This window comes from Mus caroli, chromosome 18, assembly GCF_900094665.2.
Source record: "Mus caroli chromosome 18, CAROLI_EIJ_v1.1, whole genome shotgun sequence".
NCBI classification, from domain to species: Eukaryota; Metazoa; Chordata; class Mammalia; order Rodentia; family Muridae; genus Mus; species Mus caroli.
In genome coordinates, this window is record NC_034587.1 from 4,294,322 (window position 1) to 4,300,954 (window position 6,633).

Here is a 6,633-nt window from a genome sequence, read left to right on the forward strand (position 1 = left end):
GGAGCATAAATAAATTTTATGTCTCGGTTCAGGTATTTTTATTACATAATTGGGGGAAATTGTAGCCTCCCCCAGCCTGAAGTGGGCTGATGCAGACTTTGTCACCACTGAGGTGGGGCCACCTGCAGTGCAGCTTTCTGACTTGGCTGGCTCCCTTTGAAGTGTCAACTGCCCTGCTCTTCTCTGAGATGCTGCTACCTGAATCAGCAACAACCTGGCGACCAAGTGCTGGCAGCATAGCGACAAAGCACCAAGAACGGACTGGTGGTGGTGGTGGTGGCTTCCCCCTTTTAAGCACAGTCTCTTAGTAAACTCGCAGGCCTTGATCAGAGAAAATTTGTCTTGGCTTCATTCTTTTCTCACCGTCTAGTCTCTCTCTCTCTCTTTCAGCCCCAGCCTGTCTTCCAGGAATACCCGGTTCATGTAGGCCTCAGGATTTTTCCAATAACACCCTCCCTACTCCCTTGGGTTATGGTTATTTTTCTTTAAATACCCCACTCACAGCTACTCAGGGTCGAACTCCTCTACCCCTTTGTGGGATATGAGTAGGCCCCAGGGCTCTGGGTCCTGTCAATAAACCTCGTGCAATTGCAGCAAGGACAGTCTCTCGTGAGTTCTTGGGAGTTGTGTCATCCCAAGACTTGAGTGAGGGTCTCCCCTCTTCGGGGATCTTTCATTACAGAGACAAATTGTACAGCAGAGACTGAAGGAAGGACCATGCAGAGACTGCCCCACCTGGGAATCCATACCATAAACAACCACCAAAACCGGACAGTATTGTGGATGTCAACAAGAGCTTGCTGACAGGAGCTGTCTCCTGAGAGGCTCTGCCAGTGCCTGGCAAATACAGAAGTGGATGCTCACAGTCATCTATTGGATGGAACACAATCCCCAATGAAGGAGCTAGAGAAAGTACCAAGGAGCTGAAGGGGTTTACAGCTCCATAGGAGGAACAACAATATGAATGAACCAGTAACCCCAGAGCTCCCTAGGACTAAACCACCAATCAAAGAAAACACATGGTGGGACTCATGGCTCTAGCTGCATATGTAGCAGAGGATGGCCTAGTCTGTCAATGGGAGGAGAGGCCCTTGGTCCTGTGAAGGCTCTATGCCCTAGTGTAGGGGAATGCCTGGGCCAGGAAGCAGGAGTGGGTGGGCTGGTGAGCAGGTGGACAGGGGAGGGGATAGGGGGTTTTTGGAAGGGAAACTAGGAAAGGGGATAACATTTGAAATGTAAATAAAGAAAATATCTAATAAAAAAAAGTTAAAAAAGACCCAAGTTGTTCAATGAAAAAAAAAAAAAAGGCAGGTATATAAGTAGCTGCCCCATGAACAATCCTCACTACATAGAAAGCTGCAGAGCTTTCGTCTTCACTAAACATGATACCCACAAATTCTTCTGCAAATCTCTGCATCTCCACGGGCAGGAGAGTTCATTTCTGTAGGCATGGATGACTGCCGCACTTCCTTTAGGCTGGTGCTCAATGGGAATGAGCTGCCCGAACTCCATAGTGCCCAACCTTCAAAGGTTATTAATGACACAAATGGGAAGTCACTGTTATCAGGTATTTTTGAATTGCACTTTTTGGTATACAAATTTTTTCCAATGAAGTTCTTTCTTTATGTTATCACTTAAGATGCCTTTGGCTTCTTGATCTTCAGCAGACAGCAATCCTGAACAGATGGTCTGAATAGATTTGCTGTAGTTTTGGACGTTTCCTTTTTTTTCATTCTCTTTGTGTTTCATTTTCTTTTTCTTCTTTACTTTTTAAATTTGTAAGTCTTCTATATTTATTTTTGGTTTCACCTTCCTACTTTTCTGTAAAATCTTTGTTTCCATTTTCTTTCTTGAACTCATTACTTTGTTCCTCCCTCCCTCCCTCTCCTCCTCCCTCTCCCTCTCCCCCTCTCTTCCTTTTCCTCTTTAATTTTGTCTTTGATTTAATCTCGCTGCAGCCACTTCGCCTCGAGGTTCTCATCCCTGCGGGCGGCGCCGCCGCACCTCCACTTCTCCTTCTCGCGCTTCTCCTTGGGTCTGCGCGGCTTGGCTTGGCCCGCAGAGCGACGGCGGGAGCAGGAGGCTGAGCGAGCCGCAACGCGGGGACGAGCAGCAGTGTGCGCGGCTGCGGCTGAGCGGACGCGGCGAGGGAGCGGCGTCTGCGGAGACGCTCGGGCTCGTGGAGAAGGAGCGACCGCTCCGAGCCGTGGCCGGGAAGGAGGCGGCCGACCCAGCCGCGAAGCTCCACGCCGCCGGCTGCCGGAGCTCTGTGGCGGCGCGGCGGCGGCGTTCCCACCGCTTTCCCGTCCCCGTCCACTCACCGCGGTGCCTCCTTCTCGGCGCGAACCTTCTTGGCCGACGTAGAACCCGGTGGCTCCCGCGCGGACGGCTGTAGTTTGCCAAATGCTTCCTTCTCAGGACAACAGCATTGGCGGTTCTGCCATTTTGCTCTCCTGGTTACAGGAGTTTTTAAAGCCCTAAAATTCATACTGAAACATAAAGACCCAAATATCCTGAACAAAAAGAGCAATGCTGGGGCTAGTACAATAACTGATTTTAAAATACATTACAGAGCCGTGGTAACAAAACCAGCATGGCGTTGGCATAAAATATGCAATATATTGACCAAAGGAAAGGAATGTGAGACCCCAGAAGTCAACCCAGACAGCTACATCCTCCCGATTTAACACAAAGTTGCAAAAAACCTAGGTTAGAACAAAGACTTTCTCTTTCACAAGCTGTACTGGGGAAGTTGTATATTCACATGTAGAGTAATAAAAACCAGGCCCCTGTCTTTGATTTTGCACAAAAGTCAACTCAAAACAGACTGAAGAATTCAGATTGGACTCTGAATCTGAACCTTTCAAATGCCAAGAGAAATAGTGGGCAAACACCTCAGTATGTAGAGCATACAGTGACCTCCTGAGGTAGAGGCCTAAGGCTGGGTAAAGAAAGGCAGGAATTAACAAACAGGCCTACCTGAAGTGACACAGTTTTTGTAAAGCCATAGAAACAGAGCCAGGAAGAGTAAAGAATAGGAAAAAATATTTAATAACTGTTCAACTGAACATGGGCGAACACCCACAACTTACAAAGAACTCAAGTCAGCCACCAGGGTGTACACCAGTCATCCCAGTCAGGTTTAGAGTTCAAAGAAAACCTCAGCTACATAATCACTATTAAAAAAAAAAAACTTAAAAAAATAAATAAAGCACTATAAGACAAATCACACAATGAATAGCTGAGTAAATGTACAGACAATTCTTCAAAGGCATAAAGAGCCATAAATGTAAAGTGCTTGTTCTGCAACAAATGACAATACTGAGAAGTCTGAGAAACCCTGAGGAGATGGGCTTGACAAAAATGCTTCTCTTAGGAGCAGACCACTAGGTTTGGGCTTTTGAATATTATAGCCTGGAACTGAGTTCTTGCTACTCACTGCTTCTTGGTCTGGCCTCGTGTCTATAGTCCTCACCGCTCCACCACAGTCTGAAACATCTCACCAAGCCCTCTCTGCTATGATGATTCCAATTCCTAAAACCATAGGCCAAACGGACCCTTTCTCCTGGGTCCCCAAGTCACACAGATCAGAACTCTGACTCTGTTACTGTGGGAAACCTGCTGCTCAGCCCAGAGTGCCTAAGTCCACAGGACAGAGCTGAAAGAAAGGGAAGCCAACCAAGCAGAGCTAAGTTTAAATTACAAAAGGAAGCAGCAATGAGGCCTGCCCTGCCCTGCCCTCCCCCATACCAGCATGTCTAACCATCAAGGCTCTATGGAGATCACCAAAAAACCTATATATTCGTCCAATTAGTTAGTACTCAGGACTCTGTAAAATAAGAAAAGAAACAAGGAAATATCTGAAGATATCAGATGACAGAGAAAAATTAATAAACAATTTAAAAACCAGAAAACAAGACATTTATTTTATCATCACCACCATCATCATCGTCATCACCATCCTTAACATTGCCAGCCTGCTGCAGTCCAGCCTGTCCTGGAACTCACTATGTAGCCTAGGTTGGACTTGAATTCACAGTGATCCATCTGCCACGATCCTGAGTGCTGAGATAACAGGTTTAAAGCCAGCATGCCCAGTACCAGGAAATAATTTAAATGAATAAATACATCCAAATAGGGTTCATTTAATAAGAAAAACCTTATTCCAAAATAGAACCCCTGAAATTTTAATGAAGAAAAATACAAATGGAAAAAAAATGGTGAAAAAAATAAATCCGTGAAAGAAACATGTAAGAAACATTTACAGATAGTTTCCTTGGCTTTAATTTATACTTTAAACAAATGTAATTTTCCAAAAATTAATAGCTGAAGTGAAAAACTGAAATAGATTGGGAATGTATTTTTCCTGGCCTGGGTCCAATTCAGTCCTGTGTGTGTTTGTAGCCTGAACTCCTAACCTCTGCTTCCTTCTGCTTTCATCCACCTGTTCCTCTGGTCTTACTCCACCTCCCACCTTCTCACACAGACCTTCCTGGGTCACCACCCTTCCCTTCCCTTCCCTAGCACTATAGGCATGGACTACCATGTCCAGGTGTACACCAAAATCCCTGTTCTCAGATCACCAAGGTTTTGGTGGTACAGGGTCAGTCCAATGTATATTGATATATATTCATAACACATAGATATATAATAAATGCATGGTCAGATGATAAGGCTATTAAAGAAAAACAAAGCAGAGATTGGGAAGAAGTAACGGGCTTGTTGTGCAAGCATGGAAACTGGAGTTTAGTCCCCAGAACCCACAAAACTACCAGGCTGATGTGGCAGCCTGCTTGTAATCCCAGTGCTAGGACTTGGTAACAGGATCCCCAAAGCAAGTTGATTATGCAGACTAACAATTGGCAAGCTCTGGGTTCAGCAAGAAACCCCGCCTTGACAAATAAAATGTAGAGTAATGGAAAAAGTCATCTCTCATCAACATCTATCGTCCACATACATGTACACATGTATGTGTGCTCAAACATATGCAACCCTACATATGTGAATATACCCTATATACAGATATACATGCAGAGTAAGAGGAGGAGGAAGAAGAGGGAAGAAAGGAAGGGAAAGAAAGGACTCCTACAGTGATTATTACATTGACTAGTTATCTGCATCAACAGTGGGCACACATAGGGACAGTCTCACCCTTGTTGAATCCACTCAGGAAGGTCTTGTTAATGTCATGGTCACATTTTTACATAGAGCACAAATTGAGACACGGATGAATTTAGCAAAGTTCTCAGAGCTTCAAAGAAAGGTAACAGATGACCTGAGGTTTGACTCTAGAGCATTGCCTCAGAATTGATGCACTATATCTGCAAACTGCAAACCTACAAGAACTTCAACCCATGTTCAGCTGACACAAAAGCTCTCAGCTCTTTCCTGCCTACTTCAGCATATCATGCATGTTCAATCTTCTCTGTATTCACTCAGATTAGTCATTGCATTTTGTCAAGCTCCCTGTATCTGTGATCTGTTCCAGCATCTTCTTAGGTTCTTTACATTTTCATTAGATAATGCCTTTAATCCCTAAACAACAACAACAACAACAACCAAAATGTCAGGTCCAGGGCTGGTGTGTTGTTCATGGGACAGCTCTTGCTCAGAACATGAGTGAGGGCTGGGGCCCCATACTTTGCATTACAGCCCACGGAAGTACTGGGAAAACTAACGTGTTTTCTTTCTGCCCTGCTTAGCTGTAAACTTGGTAGGTGATCAGTCAGGGTTTGAGGAATAACACTTGTTGAAGGAGACTTTCAGTCATTCTATAACATCAGTGCCACCACCACTTTTTATTCCCACCCACCTCCATCCCTACATTCAACCAAATAATGTTTAGGAGTGGCTCATAAACTCTCCTGGTTGTGTAGAGAAATCTTAGTCTACCTGGCCTATCAGAGTGCAGGGAGCAGAGAGGCTGGAAAAAGTGTTAATTACACACACACACACACACACACACACACACACACAGCACAGCACAGCACAGTACATCAAGTTGCTGCAGGACTATACATCTTCTCCCACTAAGGCTGTCCATTTTGGGGTACAGGATCCACAGACAGGCAGGCAACAGACTCAGAAACAGGCCCTGCTCCAGTTGTTGGGGGACCTGAATGCTCATTGGCTACATATCTCCAGGGGGCCTAGGTGTCCGTGCTCTCTCTTGGGGTGGTGATTCAGTCTCTGGGAGCTGCCAAGAGTCTAGACTCTGTTGGTTTTCCCTTGGAATCTCTGTCTTCTTCAGGTCCCTCAATCCTCCCAACTCTTCCATAAGACTCCACAAGCTCCATCTAATGTTTGGGTGTGAGTCTCTGTATCTCTTTCCATCGACTGCTTGGTGGAGCCTCTCAGAGAACAGTTATGCTAGGTTCCTATCTGCCAGCACAAGGAATATCATTAATAGTGTCAGGAATTGGTTCTTGTCCATGGGATGGGTATCAATTTGGGGAAGTCATTGGTTAGCCATTTCCTCCGTCCCTATTCTTTCTTTATCCCTGAATATCTGGTAGGCAGGACAAATTTTGGGTCGGAGGCTTTGTAGGTGAGTTGCTGTTCTTATCTCTCCACTGAGCGTCCTGTCTGGCTACAGGAAGTGACCAGTTCAGGATCCATATCCCCCATGGCCAG

At 45.4% G+C, this 6,633-nt stretch overlaps 1 pseudogene; it reads right to left on the minus strand.

Moving 5' to 3' along the window:
• Window positions 1-1,252: 1,252 nt before the first annotated feature.
• Window positions 1,253-2,488, minus strand: LOC110285096 (annotated as a pseudogene).
• Between the last annotated feature and the right edge of the window lie 4,145 nt (window positions 2,489-6,633).